At 40.1% G+C, this 17,035-nt stretch overlaps 1 protein-coding gene and 1 pseudogene across 2 annotated transcripts in view; both read right to left on the reverse strand.

Moving 5' to 3' along the window:
- The window catches only part of SAMD4A (sterile alpha motif domain containing 4A), a 307,746-nt gene that overhangs the window by 223,028 nt on the left and 67,683 nt on the right, over window positions 1-17,035 (reverse strand). The window lies entirely within an intron of this gene.
- LOC132533549 (U2 spliceosomal RNA) lies at window positions 10,751-10,816 on the reverse strand (annotated as a pseudogene).

Genomic DNA, 17,035 nt, shown 5'->3' on the forward strand with positions numbered 1-17,035 from the left:
GGCCTAGAGTCCCAAAGGCAGCTGGCTGCAATTTACTTACTATGAAACAAAACTTGTTATTAGCATAACCATAGCGCAATCTAACGTTTCTAATAGAGAAGGAATTTGAGACTTTTACATATCAACAACGTCTTTTAACCTTTTGTTACACCCATTCAAGATGGAGACACACCCTAGGTGCGCACAGAAAAGAAAACCTCAGGCATGAGAGGATCCCAGTTCAAGCCACAAGCTCCCCAACTGCAGGGGAGTCTTTTCACAAGTGGTGAAGCAGGTATGCAGGTGTCTTTCTCTCCCCCTCTGTGTCTTTCCCTCCTCTCTCCATTTCTCTCTGTCCTATCCAACAACACCAATAGCAACAATAATAACTACAAATAAAACCACAAGAGCAACAAAATGGAATAAATAAATATTTAAAAATATCTTTAAAAATGTAAATAGGTGGAACCACTATGAAGGTTCCTCAAAATACAATTAACAATAGAACAGTATAAGCCAGTGATTCACTTCTGACTATGCAACTATAAGAACTAATTTAAAAAAACTAATTCAGAAAGACATATGCACCCCATATTCACTGTATTACTATTTATAAGTCAAACTATGGAAACAACTTTGAATAAATAAACATAAAAACTATGGTATGAATGTGTGTATATGTATATATACACACACATCTATAAATAAAGGAATGAAACCTTGTCATGTGCAACAAAATGGGTGAAACTTGTGGGCATTATGCTAAGTAGGATAAGTTAGAAAGCAAAGGAAAACTACTAACTTAAATGTGGAATCTAAAAGTAAAAATCAAAGATAAACAAAAAGCCAAGCTCATCGATAAAATAAACAGCCTGGTGGAGATGGAAGGTGGGCAAAATGGGCAGAGATGGTCTAAAAGTATAAAATTAATAGGGATGTAATTTGCAGCACAGTAACTATAATTAACAGCTATATAGCATATTTAAAAGTTACTTAAGAGTGAATTTGTTTTTTGCCTCCATGGTTATTGCTGGGGCTCTGTGCCAGTATTACAAATCCACTGCTCCGGGAGGCTATTTTTCCCATTTTGTTGTCCTTGTTATTGTTCCTGTTGTTATAGCTGTTGTTGGATAGGACAGAGAGAAATCGAGAGAGGCTCAAAAGCCTAGACCAAGTAGATCAGAAGCAACCTATTGGTTGCACAGCTATATACAAGATACTGGGGACTGTACAGCAAACCATAACAAAAGGACTTTTCAAAGTTAACCCAATTACCAATTAATGTGATGATAACATTAACTATCGATTGTCTTTTTGAACCCTAAGACAGCAGGAACCTCACATCTCCACTATAGAGTCCCTACTTCCCCCAGTCCTGGAACCCTTGGATAGGGCCCACTTTCCCGTATGCCTCTCCCAATCCATATCAAATAATATTGCATCTGCCGATCACAACCTAACCAACACAACGATTGCCACCTCAACATGCTTCAGCTCAGACTGTGTCCAGAGACTTCACGTGTGGAATGACAACCCTTCAGCTTCATTACTCGGGTGAGACCTTTCCTTTCACAGTATACTCTAATTCCATCTCAGGTGGTTCACTTTCTAACAAAGTCCCATAACCTAGATATACACCAGTTTCTGTGAGAGAGAGCATATGTTCACACGTATCCGTAAACTACTGCAAAATATATACCTGAAAGCAGAAGTACCATAGAGTTTGCAGTGAGTACCTCCCTAACACTTCCTCTCCACTATTCCAAGCTTTGGGTCCATGATTGCTCAACAATTTGTTTGGCTTCGTATGTTAACTCTCTTTTCAGTCATCAGGTTCCAGATGTCATCAGGATGCCGGCCAAGCTTCCCTGGACTGAAGACCCCACCAATGTGTCCTGGAGCTCCGCTTCCCCAGAGACCCACCCTACTAGGGAAAGAGAGAGGCAGACTGGGAGTATATCAACACCCATGCTCAGCAGGGAAGCAATTGCAGAAGCCAGACCTTCTACCTTTTGCAACCCACAATGTCCCTGAGTCCATGCTCCTAGAGGGATAGAGAATGGGAAAGCTATCAGGGGAGGGGGTGGGATATGGAGATTGGGTGGTGGGAATTGTGTGGAGTTGTACCCCTCCTACCCTATGGTTTTGTTAATTAATCCTTTCTTAAATAAAAAAGAAAAAAAAAAGAAATTGAGAGAGGATGGAAGACAGAGAGGGAAAGAGAAAGATAGACACCTGCAAACCTGCTTCACAGCTTACACAGTGACCCCCCTGCAAGTGGGGAGCTAGGGGCTCAAACCGGGATCCTTACGCCAGTCCTTAGGCTTGGCACCATGTGTGCTTAACCTGCTGTGCTACCGCCCAGCTCCCCGAAGAGTAAATTTTTAAAATCCTTATTACAAAAAATCAAGTTTCAAAAAATGTGCTTTGTAATGTATAGAGATGTGCATTATAGACATATTGTGGTGGTCATATAGAAATATACAAATACTAAATCATAATGTTTTACACCTGAAACCAGTACAAGTCAATTATATCTCAAAAAATTTAAAAGGGCTCAGAATTTGTCAGAACAAAATAATCACATCAATTTAGCAACAATATGTGATGATATGTTTAGGTTAGTATATGTATCTATAAAAGCTTTGCTCAACCACAGAAATTCACATTACTAAGTTTTCATTATTAAATTCTAGAATGTGTACATTCTATAAAGACTATATTGACTACATCCAGAAGAAGAAGAAGAAGGAGAAGGAGAAGGAGAAGGAGAAGGAGAAGGAGAAGGAGAAGGAGAAGGAGAAGGAGGAGAAGGAGAAGGAGAAGAAGGAGGAGAAGGAGAAGAAGGAGAATAAGAAGAATAATTTGTTGTCAGGAACTTTGCAGCTCAACCAAGGAGTCTTCCCACACGTAGAACCCAGGCTTCCAAAACTATTGAGACAATCACCAAGGCATATACAGCTTCATATAATGGTATGAAGCCTTGACTGGCAGAATAGGCTTTTGGTGCACTAAGAAAAGCAAACAAGGAAAAAAAAAGAAAAGAAAACAAGGGTGGTACCAGTCTGTATCCTTTTTTTTTTGTGGATGTGTCTATTCAACAACTTAAGTTTTAACATCTTAGAAGGAAAAGTATTGTTTCAGCAAAATCAATCAAATACCTAGGAATAAAGTTGACCAAAGAAGTGAAAGACTTGTATGCTGAAAACTATGAGTCGCTACTCAAGGAAATAGAAACTGATACCAAGAAATGGAAAGATATCCCATGCTCATGGATTGGAAGAATAAATATCATCAAAATGAATATTCTCCCCAGAGCCATATACAAATTTAATGCAATACCCATCAAGCTTCTTTAAGAGAATAGAACAAACACTACAATCATTTATCTGGAACCTGAAAACACCTAGAATTCCCAAAACCATCTTAAGGAAAAGAAACAGAAATGGAGGCATTACACTCCCAGACCTTAAACTATATTATAAAGCCATCATCATCAAAACAGCATGGTACTGGAACAAAAATAGGCACACAGACCAGTGGAACAGAATTGAAAGCCCAGAAGTAAATCCCACCACCTATGGGCATCTAATCTTTGATAAGGGGGCCCAAAGGATTAAATGGAAAAAGGAGGCTCTCTTCAATAAATGGTGCTGGGAAAACTGGGTTGAAACATGCAGAAGAATGAAATTGAACCACTTTATCTCACCAGAAACAAAAATCAACTCCAAATGGATCAAAGACCTAGATGTCAGACCAGAAACAATCAAATACTTAGAGGAAAACATTGGTAAAACACTTTCCCACATACACCTCAAGGACATCTTTGATGAATCAAACCCAATTGCAAGGAAGACTAAAGCAGAAACAAACCAATGGGACTACATCAAATTGAAAAGCTTCTGCACATCCAAAGAAACTATTAAACAAACAGAGAGACCCCTCACAGAATGGGAGAAGATCTTCACATGCCATACATCAGACAAGAAACTAATCACCAAAATATATAAAGAGCTCAGCAAACTTAGCACCAAAAAAGCAAATGACCCCATCCAAAAATGGGCAGAGGATATGAACAAGAACATTCACCTCAGAGGAGATCCAAAAGGCTAACAAACATATGAAAAACTGCTCTAGGTCACTGATTGTCAGAGAAATGCAAATTAAGACAACACTAAGATACCACCTCACTCCTGTAAGAATGGCATACATCAAAAAGGACATCAGCAACAAATGCTGGAGAGGATGTGGGGACAGAGGAACCCTTTTACATTGCTGGTGGGAATGTAAATTGGTACAGCCTCTGTGGAGAGCAGTCTGGAAAACTCTCAGAAGGCTAGACATGGACCTTCCATATGATCCAGTAATTCCACTCCTGGGGTTATACCCCAAGGACTCCATAACACCCAACCAAAAAGAGGTGTGTACTCCTATGTTCATAGCAGCACAATTCATAATAGCTAAAACCTGGAAGCAACCCAGGTGCCCAACAACAGTGTATATATACCAACAGTGGCTGAGAAAGCTGTGGTATATATACACAATGGAATACTATGCAGCTATCAAAAACAATGAACCCACCTTCTCTGGGGTCAGAGACAGAGCTAGAAGGAATTATGTTAAGTGAACTAAGTCAGAAAGATAAAGATGAGTATGGGATGATCCCACTCATCAACAGAATTTGAGTAAGAAGATCTGAAAGGGAAACTAAAAGCAGGACCTGATCAAATTATAAGTAGGGCACCAAAGTAAAAACCCAGTGGTGAGGGGTAGACATGTAGCTTCCTGGGCCAGTGGGGGGTGGGAGTGGGCGGGAGGGATGGGTCACAGTCCTTTGGTGGTGGGAATGGTGTTTATGTACACTCCTAGCAAAATGTAGACATATAAATCAGTAGTTAATTAATATGAGAGGGGGAAAATCAATTGTATGTCTCAAAGTTTCTCTAAACACAAACTGAATCCTTTTAATATATAGGCTGTGTATTTGATATGCAGACTCTCTCAAAAGCCTAGACCAAGTAGATTAGAAGCATCCAATAGCACAGCTATATACAAGATACTGGATACTGTACAGCAAACCATAACAAAAGGACTTTTCAAAGTTAACCCAATTAACAAATAATGTGATGATAACATTAACTATCGATTGTCTTTTTGAACCCTAAGACAGCAGGAACTTCACATCTCCACTATAGAGCCCCTACTTCCCCCAGTCCTGGAACCCTTGGATAGGGCCCACTTTCCCGTATGCATCTCCCAATCCAAACCAAATAATATTGCATCCGCCAATCACAACCTAACCAACGCAACGATTGCCACCTCAACATGCTTCACCTCAGACTGTGTCCAGAGACTTCACGTGTGGAATGACAACCCTTCAGTTTCATTACTCGGGTGAGACCTTTCCTTTTATAGTACACTCTAATTTCATCTCAGGTGGTTCACTTTCTAACAAAGTCCCATAACCTAGATATACACCAGTTTCTGTGAGAGAGAGCTTATGTGCACACGTATCCGTAAACTACTGAAAAATATACACCTGAAAGCAGTAGTACACTAGAGTTTGCAGTGAGTACCTCCCTAACACTTCCTCTCCACTATTCCAAGCTTGGGATCCATGATTGCACAACAAATTGTTTGGCTTCGTATGCTAACTCTCTTCAATCACCAGGTTCCAGATGCCAGGATGCTGGCCAGGCTTCCCTGAATTGAAGACCCCACCAATATGTCCTGGAGCTCAGCTTCCCCAGAGACACACCTTACTAGGGAAAGAGAGAGGCAGACTGGGAGTATGGACCGACCAGTCAACACCCATGTTCAGCGGGGAAGCAATTACAGAAGCCAGACCTTCTACCTTCTGCAACCCTCAACGACCCTGGGTCCATGCTCCCAGAGGGCTAGAGAATGGGAAAGCTATCATGGGAGGGGGTGGGTTATGGAGATTGGGTGGTGGGAATTGTGTGGAGTTGTACCCCTCCTACCTTATGTTTTTGTTCATTAATCCTTTCTTAAATAAAAAATTTTTTAAAAAATTAAAAAAAGAAAAAAGAATTGCTCAAATAAAAAAATTTTTTAAAAAAGTGCAGAAAGGGACATAGGTGGCATCAAGGCCAGAGTCATATCTACATCTTTGTTCTTTTTCATGTATTTTGTCACTATTTTAATATTTTACCCTAAATTAAAGTTTTGTAATATGTTCCCTGAAAAAAAAAAGAAGGAAAAGTATTAATTCAATAAAGAGCTATGGAATGATTATTTTCCCCAGAATATAAGAAAGTATGAAGTAACTCAGAATAGTTTTAAAAAGAACAGTGAAGACTGGTATAAAATGTGCAGTAATAGAGAGAACAGGGCAGTTTACAGTATTTCCTATGGGAGGGTTTATATTTTCATTCTCTATACAGGTTACATTTAAATAGAGGCAGTTATTTGCCTGTAGTTATCTTCTCTAAAATGTATGTGGTTTCTAGAGTCACATGGGATCTACCATAAATTGCATAGCTACTTAAAAATACAAGTAAATTTTATTTAAAAGAGGATGAAGTTATAAGAAAATTTTATTTTTCTATGGAAAATTTCTTGTAAGAGAATTTTCTCCCCTCTCACTGCTATTATATAATTAAATCTGTCTTCTGTGGAGGCAAACAAGGCTTCTTCTATATAATAGAGCAATGGAATAAAGCTTTCTTAACCAGTATGCCTTCCATTATAATATGTTATGATAATTTTTGTGCTTTATGATTTGTTGCTGCTGTTAATCTCTTTCCTACCTAACTTACAAACTAAACTTTATCATATGTGTATGCATAAAGGAAAAACAGTAGGGTTAGCACTACCTGAGGTTTCAAGCAACTCACTGGGAACATACACCTAGAAGAGGAGATTACTGTATTTGATTTTCTCTTATGTTTCCATTCTTATTGAACTTTACATTAGTTTCAGGTCTGCATCATTACAAATCAATGCCTGTATATATGCATAAAGCACACCACTAAAAGTCCAGTTCTGTTCTTCACCATATGCTCCTTTTATCTGACTTAACTTTCTCCCATCCCCTTCCCCTCTTGGTAATCACTACTAACTGGTACACCATTAAAACTATTGTTTTCCACAAGGACCAGCGTAAGGATCCTGGTCAGAGCCCCTGGATCCCCACCTGCAGGGGAGTCGCTTCACAAGCAGTGAAGCAGGTCTACAGGTATCTGTCTTTCTCTCCCCCTCTCTGTCTTCCCCTCTTCTCTCCATTTCTCTCTGTCCTATCCGGCAACAACGACATCAATAACCCCAACAATGTTAAACAAGGGCAACAAAAAGAGAAAATAAATAAATATTTTTTAAAAACTATTGCTTTCAAGTACCAAAAGATGGCTTACACAGTAGAACATGTGCTTTGCCATGTGCAAGGACTCTATTTTGAGTCCACACCACCACACAAAAGAGGAGCTTCATCAGCAATGTAATTGTGCAGGTGTATAGTCCCAGTGAAGTCCTGATAGGAAAAATAAAATAAGGGGACTGGGCGACGGCACACCCAATTGAGTGCACATTACCATGCAAAAAGAATCCAGGTCCAAGCCCTTACTCCCCATCTGTAGGGGAGATGCTTCATAAGCAGTGAAGCAAGACTATAGGTGTTTATCTTTCTCTCTCTTTCTCTACCACTCCCTTTCCTCTCAATTTCTGTCTTTTTGTTTTATCAAATAAAGAACAAAAAAGAGAGGGAGAGAGAGAGAAATCTCCACCAAGAGCAGTGGATTAATAGTGCAGGCACTGAGCCCCAATAATAAACTTGGTGTCTATAACTAAATATTAAAAAATGAGATAAGAAGGGAGTCGGGCTGTAGCGCAGCGGGTTAAGTTGCAGGTGGCGCAAAGCACAAGGACCCGCATAAGGATCCCGGTTCGAACCCTGGCTCCCCACCTGCAGAGGAGTCGCTTCACAGGCGGTGAAGCAGGTCTGCAGGTGTCTATCTTTCTCTCCTCCTCTCTGTCTTCCCCTCCTCTCTCCATTTCTCTCTGTCCTATCCAACAACGACAACAACAATAATAACTACAACAATAAAACAACAAGGGCAACAAAAGGGAATAAATAAATAAAATTAAAATTAAAAAATGAGATAAGAAAACTACCACGCTCAGATTTTACATTAAAAAAATTCTTATTTTTGGAAGATATATTTATTAATGAGAGAAAATCAGACATCATTCTCACATACATGCAATACTGGTCACTGACCTCATGGTTACTAATCTAATGCCTGGAAATATTCTTTCTTTCTCTTTCTCTCTTTCTTTCTTTCTTCTCTTTTGTTGTCCTTGTTTTATTGTTGTAGTTATTGTTGTTGTTGATGTCGTCATTGCTGGATAGGACAGAGAGAAATGGGGAGAGGAGGAGAAGACAGAGAGGGGGAGAGAAAGATAGACACCTGCAGACCTGCTTCACCGCTTGTGAAGCGACTCCCCTACAGGTGGGGAGCTGGGGGCTCGGACCAGGATCCTTATGCCAGTCCTTGCGCTCTGCACCACCTGCGCTTAACCCGCTGTGCTAACGCCTGACTCCTGAAAATATTCTTAATATATTAGTAATACCACATTATTACTTCAAATAAGTCACAGCATAAAAATGGTGACTATCAAAATAGATTTCAGAAGTATCTACTCACAGGGTGCTCAAAATACTGATTTACATATAGGTTGTATAAAAATTGGAATAGTTTTTTAAGAACAATACTATATGCAGTGATTAGGCCAGCCCACAAGTAGCTACCTAACCCCCAATATTCCTGAAATGAAGCATTTACAGTATCCACTCTTGAAGTTTCACAGGTAACAATATCTCTACGTAAAATAATCCACAGAGCCAATTTGAACAAACAAATACATCTCTCTGCATTCTGAATTATTATTTCTCAAGGATCAAAAGACTGGTTTATAAACCTCAGCAGAAGTTTTTATTGTTAGGAAAGAAATGGAATGGAATGGAGTGGAGTGGAGTGGAGTGGAGTGGAGTGGAGTGGAGTGGAGTGGAGTGGAGTGGAGTGGAGTGGAGTGGAGTAGAGTGGAGTGGAGTGGAGTGGAATGGAATGAAGTGTCATCAGTTACTAATCATATAACCTCAGGTATTTCCTCAACTGTAAAATAGATGTAATGGCATCTGCCCTATTTACTTTGGAAATTTGCTGTGAACATACAAAGGGTTAGAGGACCAGAAAAAGCTATGTTGTAAAAACCACAAAAGTGAAAAAGTCTTCATTTGCTAGATGACCTGACTTATTCAAGGTCCCTGGGTGAGTTTCTGAGGAGTCAAGAGTAGAAGTCAAGACCCTTTACTTCTGTTCTAACAGTCTTTCCTCTGTCGATCTTTACCAAACACACACCAGAAAACTGACAGCATTGATAGTACATTTTGAGATGACTAAGCTGAACTGAACAGAACCAGGTACCAAGCCTGGCCTCACCTCTGACTGTATGAGAAAAATCACACAGTCATTTCTCATTTCACAAGTAATCTCTCTTTAAATTGGGAGAAATAGTGTGCCTTCTCAGGTTGTCCTTGTAACAGTCTGGTACTTTGGTTTTTCTTTTAACAGACAGATAACTGAGAATCAATGAAACTGTGTTGTAAAGCTCTGTGCCCTTTAGGCAAGCAGTGGAAAGCTGCCTCCGTTTATTAAAGTATCATTGACAATATGAAACATTTTATGAAAAGAGAATAAATAGTAACTAAATGGTTCTCACACATGAATGCAATGTTTACATCATGTTTTTATAGTTATGGAGATTAAGTTTGGTATATAATGGGAAGAAAGAAGAGGGAGGGGCCGAGCAGTAGCACATCAAATTAAGTGTGCATGTACGAAGCACAAAGACCCATGCAAGGATCCCAGTTGGAGCTTCCCACCTGTGGGGAGGGGGAGATTTGCAAGCGGTGAGGCAGGTCTTTAGGTGTCTATATTTCTCTCTCCCTCTGTATCTTTCCCGTCTCTGTCTCTTTCAATTTCTCTCTGTCCTACCCCCCCAAAAAAAATTAGGGGGGATGGCTACAGGAGCAGTGGATTTGTTAGTGCAGGTACCGAGCCCCAGCAAAAACTCTGGAGGAAAAAGAAGGAAGGAAGGAAAGAAGGAAGGAAGGAGAGGGGAGGGGAGGGGAGGGGAGGGGAGGGGAGGGGAGGGGAGGGGAGGGGAGGGGAGGGGAGGAGAGGAGAGGAGAGGAGAGGAGAGGAGAGGAGAGGAGAGGAGAGGAGAGGAGAGGAGAGGAGAGGAGAGGAGAGGAGAGGAGAGGAGAGGAGAGGAGAGGAAAGGAAAGGAAGGGATGTACTATCCAAATCAATTTTTTTTTTTTGGTAGCAAGGGCTTTGCTGGGACTTCATATCTGCATGATTCCTCCACTCTCAGAAGACTGTTTCTTTTTTCCAGGTAAGACTGAGGGACAAAGAGGAAAAGAGAAGCAGAGACAGTGTAGGAGAAACAACACAGCACCAACCCTGAAGCTTCCCCATTACACGAAGATCAATTTTCTTAAAAAGTCACTTAGTGGGGAATCGGGTTAAGCGCACGTGGCGTGAAGCACAAAGACCGGCTCCAGGATCCCAGTTCAAGCCCCCAGCTCCTCACCTGCAGGGGAGTCTCTTCACAAGCAGTGAAGCAGATCTGCAGGTGTCTGTCTCTCCCCCTCTCTGTCTTCCCCTCCTCTCTCCATTTCTCTGTCCTATCAACAACGATATCAATAACAACAATAATAACTACAACAGCAATAAAAAACAGGGGCAACATAAGGGAAAACAAATAAATAAACATTTTACTACACTTGATCTTAGCCAAAAGGCAGAGAAGCAATATAAATAAACATTTTAAAAAGTCACTTAGTGATCAATATATGATCTTATGGTACACATTTATGTCATAAAACATTTAGAGTTTGACACTATCCAAAAAAAATACTCTAAATCTCAAATTATTTAATCTTAGAATCCATTTCTATTCCTAAAAACTGAGTAACCCAAAGAAGCTTCATTTATGTAGAGTGACAATTTTACAAATGAAAACAAAGCAATGTTTATTCACTAAGTTATTTTATAATAATAAGCCCAGCTCTTATAATAATAATAAGCAGAAGTATACTAGAGTTTGCAGTGAGTACCCTCCCTAACACTTCCTCTCCACTATTCCAAGCTTTGGGTCCATGATTGCTCAACAATTTGTTTGGCTTTGTATGTTAACTCTTTTCAGTCACCAGGTTCCAGATGCCATCAGGATGCTAGCCAGGCTTCCCTGGATTGAAGACCCCACCAATGTGTCCTGGAGCTCAGCTTCCCCAGAGACCCACCCTACTAGGGAAAGAGAGAGGCAGACTGGGAGTATGGACCAACCAGTCAACGCCCATGTTCAGCGGGGAAGCAATTACAGAAGCCAGACCTTCTACCTTCTGCAACCCTCAATGACCCTGGGTCCATGCTCCCAGAGGGATAGAGAATGGGAAAGCTACTGGGGAGGGGGTGGGATATGGAGATTGGGTGGTGGGAATTGTGTGGAGTTGTACCCCTCCTACCCTATGGTTTTGTTAATTAATCCTTTCTTAAATAAAAAAAATTTTAAAAAAATAATAAGCCCAACTCTATGTTAACATAAATACTTGGAGTCAGTTGTGTTTTCATATTTCCTGCACTTAATCTTTTATGACTTACTCTCTCAGCTACAGCAAGTGAAGAAAAGAAAATCTAGCCTCAGAGAAATGTAGCTGGAAAAAAGGAGTAGTTTAATAGCCTTTTCAGATAACTATGATGTTCTTCCTTCATACACACTTAAACTTGAAAAACAACTTTATTTTTATTTTTATGTTTTAGGAGGGAACTAGTGTCACATGGGTATGATTTCTCATCTTTCTATGATCGGTAGCGACACACCAATCCCACCACCAACTTAGGTCTCCAATGCCCACTTGGGCCCCTTCTCCTACCCCACCCCCTCAGATCTCTGGCCTTAAAGCAACAGACAACATCTAGTCCACATTTCACCCTCTGTTTTGCCTCTCCCTCCTTGCTTCTTAGGTTCCACCTACAAGTGAAATCATTTGGTATTCATCCTTCTTCTGACTGATCTCACTTAACAAATTTCCTTCCAGGAAAGGACAGTTTCTTTAAGGGTGCTTGCAACATGGAATCTGAATTTTTACTGGAAAATTCTATTTTGTACAGTCAGAGACAGTATAAGCAAAATGGGCAAATGATATCTTAGTATCACTAGCAAGATAGCTCTACTTTGCCACACATACAACCCTCTCTGGGAGTATAGACCAAATTTCTTTTTGGGGTGCAGAAGGTTGGTATTCTGGCTTCTATAAATTGCTTCCTTGCTGGACATGGGCATTGGCAGGTCAGTTCATACCCTCAGCCTGTTTCTATCTTTCCCAAGTTGAGTAGGACTCTGGAGAGGTGAGGTTCTGGGACACATTGGTGAGGCTCTCCACCCAGGGAGGATGAAATCATAGTAGCATTTGCAACTTGGAGTCTGAAAGGCAGTCAAAATATGAATCCGGACAAAACATTTAATAAACAGGAACATATGAGAATAGAGACTTTAGGGTGGTAAGAAGTTAAGAAGTCTATTTTAGATATGTTCTGAGGGATCCATGACTTTAGTAATTTTTGCTTGTGCTTCACAGTTAATGTAGAGGTAGACTTAAAATATTGTCTGAAAAGATGGTGTCAGAGTTGAGAATAGAACTAGAAAGTTGGATTACAGCAACGAGTAGCTCCCAAACTTGAAGAAAATATATAAATACAATTAATTGTTTATCACATCAGTTGGACCCAGGGCCCATAGCTCTCTCTTTCTGCGAAAAATTCAGAACAAGTGAAGCCCCACTGGCAACAGCAACAACAACAAAAATATCTATTACTGTGAAAATAAGTGTGACCTTGCAGATTCTTTGAAAGAACTATATAAGGACCCCTGGGCTCCCCAGACCACACTTTAATAACCTCTGAATTAAAAATACAAATCATCTTAAGATATACAATTGTTAGACAAGGAAGACACTGAGGAATAAGGTAATTGTTCAAAATTCACAATGGAATTAAAGAAAGACTAAATGCAAACCAGCCATTCATCTCATGACCCATTTTCATTTAGACATGGAACTAGAGATCTAGTGTTCATGTAACCCAATGCCCACTCTCTCACCAGTTGTCCCTCACACTCAAGTCCTGACTCCCAAGTAGATGAGAGTACAGCTTCCATGAATGGCATTTTTCAGTTCTCTTGTACATATTTTTCTTTGTGCCTGTCTCTTAGCACCGCAAGACAGAGAACATGAAAATAAGTCATTTTCATGTTATTAGCATATTAAGGAAACAGGCCTCCACAGTAATTACACTAATGAAGATGACCCCAGACTGAAGAAACTGCAATTAGAGTTGACTGAATAGGCACTGGGAGAAATGAAGACATTCACATGCAAGAAAAAAGATATGATTTTTAAATAAGTGGTAAAATTAGTAACAGTCCAAGCTCTATCAAGAAATAGCTTCTAGTCTCAAATAAGACATGGAGACATGAAAATTTGTCCAACAATTAATTAAGTGGATAGAAAATGATGGTATCCTACTATGAAAAATACAGACATTAAAGGATCAGTTAAAAGCTTTTGTTGTCATCAGGGTTTTACCACCCAAATGACTTTTTCAGATAAGAGAAAGAATGGAGGGGATATAGGGAGAAGAGGACACCACAGCACTAAAACTTCCTCCATGCAGTGGTAACTCAGTTTAAAAAAAAAAATAGGGAGTCGGGTGGTAGTGCAGCGGGTTAAATGCAGGTGGTTCAAAGCGCAAGGACCAACTGGCATAAGGATCCCAGTTTGAGCCCCCGGCTCCCCACTTGCACAGGAGTCACAAGTGGTAAAACAGCTTCACAAGCTTCACAAGCGGTGAAACAGGTCTGCAGGTGTCTTTCTTATTCCCCCCTTTTGTTGCCCTTGTTGTTGTAGCCTTGTGATTATTATTGTTGTCATTGATGTCACTCTTTGTAGGACAGAGAGAAATGGAGAGAGGAGGGGAAGACATAGAGGGGGAGAGAGAGATAGACACCTGCAGACCTGAGCACAGCCCGTGAAATGACTCCCCTGAGTCAGGGGCTCTAATTGCAGGTGTCTTTCTCTCCCCGTCTCTGTCTTTCCCTGTTCTCTCCATTTCTCTCTGTCCTGTCCAACAACAATGACAGCAATAATAACTAAAAATAATGAAAAAAGGCCAACAAAAGGGAGTAAATATTTTTTTAATTTTAATTAGAAACTAACTCTACACAACCTAAATTAAATTGAATTATTTTCCTTTCGAATGAGCCTTCTTCCCAGTAAATTACTGTTGTTCTTTTTCAAACTTTTAAATATATGACCAGGCAGTAACTCAAATCCTTTGCTATTCATAGAAAACATTTAGCTGTCAGAAACAATCCAACTGCAGGAGCACACAGACAAAGATCAGAGAAAATGTGCTAATAAAACAACAAAACACTCCACTGGGGCAAGGTATTCACTGCTCCCCACCCAGCTCATCTCAACAAGGAGATAGATGGGTCTGCACATGTGCGCTTAGTCAGGAAAGGCCCATTCTGAGGATTTCTAACCACTGACTGAATGGCTACACCTACACTAATCACTAGCAAAGACAACCATTACCACTGATTAATTTCTCATCCATCTGCCTCTTGTTAGTCTCACAGAAACCCAGAGGCGAAAACCAAAGGGGGAAAAGGCTGACATAAGGAAGAGATTTTTCAACTGTCTTTTCAGGGTGAGTGTTTGCTGGCCCATTCCAGAAGGCAGCTAATGTGCAGAGTGTGGCTTGATGCCCAAGCTGAATGGAGAATTCTGTACAACCTCAAGGGCTATTTGTGGGCAAAGCAGGAAAATGCTTGTTATTGTTGCTGTTGCTGCTGCTAAAAGGGGATTTATGGATAAAAAAGAAATTGAACCATGATATTATACACCTTAATTCCTCTTTGAGGGACTGGGCAGCAGTGCACCTGGTTAGGCCTCCATGTGGCCATGTTCAAGGACCCAGGTTCAAGCCACCACTCCCCAACCACAGAGGGAAAGTGTCACAGGCAGTGAAGCAAGTACTGCAAGTGTATTTCTCTCTCTGTCTCTCTCTATTTCCTCCTTACTTCTCAACTGCTCCATGTCCTATCAAATAAAAAGGAAAAAGAAAAAATGGCCACTGAGAGTAGTGGATTCATTGTGCAGCCACCGAGCCCCAGCAATAGCCCTAGTGGCAAATAAATAAGTAAATAAGAAAAACATATTTAGTTTAATTTACATGTATAAAATTCTCTTTGACTTTTTTATTTTGTTTATTACTTGTTAGATAGAGAAATCAAGAGGGAAGGGGAAGAGAGAGAGAGAGACGTAACACTGTTTCACCACTCATGAAGCATTCCCCTTGCACATGGAAACCAGGGGCTTGAACTCAGGTCCTTGCACCTGGTAATATATGTGCTCAATATATGCACTCAACCAGATGTGTCACCTCTTTGAATTTTCCATAAGAGTTAAATGACCAACTAAAAATCAAATGTTTATCTTTATAATTTAAAGCACTGTATTTGTATGCCATTGTTTTATATAACCTTGAGCAATCACAGTGAATGTGATCTTAGTGTGTGAATTAAGTGTCATAAATTCTAATTACTATGTAGGGTTTAAATCTTTTTTTCTTTTTTTGTAAAAATCATATGAAAATTTAAGCCTATTTTGAAGCCCAACACCCTTCTATTTTTATTTATTTGTGTGTTTATTTCTATCATCACTGGGGCTTCACCATTCTGGGCCAACTTTTTCCTCATAGAAAGATGAGAGACAGGGGCTGGATGGTGGTACACCCAGTTAAGCACACATTACCATGCACAAAAGTGCAGGTACAAACCCCTGATGTCCACCTGCAGGGAGCAAGCTTCACAAGCAGTGAAGCAGTGCTACCAGTGTCTCTCTTTCTCTCCATTTCCCTTTTCTCTTTCAATCCTATCAAATAAAAAATGAAGGAAAAAATAGACAAAGATAGAATAGAGAAAGATAGCAAAACATCAATGCTGTGGTCCAGGAGGTGGCACAGTGGCTAAGGCACTAGACTCTCAAGCATGAGGTCCTGAGTTCAATCCCTGGCAGCACATGTACCAGAGTGATGTCTGGTTCTTTCTCTCTCTCCCCTATTTCTCATAAATAAATAAAATCTTAAAAAAAAAAAAAAAACATCAATGCTTCTTCCAGTGCAGTGGGGACTGGGCTCAAACCTGGGTTACAGACATGACAAAACAGGCATGCTACCCAGGTGAACCATCTTGCCAGCCATACTTTTCTACTTTAATTCTACAGATTCGGATATATCTGCTTTAATTCTTCAGACATATTCAGATATATCTGCTTTAATTCTACAGATTCAGATATATCTGCTTTCAAAAAGAGAACTATCCCATCCCATTATTAGTTCTGTTCATAACTTATTTTTCCACATTCATCCCCCCCAAAAAAATAAGGAAAAAAAGAAGAGAAAAAAAAAAAAGAAAAGAAAACTGGAGCTGAACTATGTCAGAATAAATCTGTAATGTCACTGACTGATTCACAGGAGAACTGAACTGTCTTGGCTTTTCTTTTAATCAGAATGAACTTTTATAGTAGTGAGACTAAAAATATTTTATTCATTTATTTCAGTAGAGACAAAAAGAAATTGAGAGGGGGTGGAGAGATAGAGAAGGAGAGACAGAGAGACACCTGTAGCACTGCTCCACCACTTGTAAAGGTTTCCTCCTGCAGGTTGGGGATAGAGGATTGAACCCAGGTCCTTATGCACTGCTCTCAACCACCAGGTGTGCCACCATCTGGCTCCAGCAGTGAGACTTTGTCAACAATGTCTGAGTGGTACGTGGAACTTGGCTCAGAAGAAAAATAGAAACCTTCAAAAAATTATCACAGAAAACATTTAGCTGTGAGCAGTATCAGGCTGCCAGGGCATAGAAACAAAGATCAGAGAAATGTGGTAATAAATAAATAAGTACTTTTTTC

Source organism: Erinaceus europaeus, chromosome 16, assembly GCF_950295315.1.
Source record: "Erinaceus europaeus chromosome 16, mEriEur2.1, whole genome shotgun sequence".
In the NCBI taxonomy this organism is placed as follows: Eukaryota; Metazoa; Chordata; class Mammalia; order Eulipotyphla; family Erinaceidae; genus Erinaceus; species Erinaceus europaeus.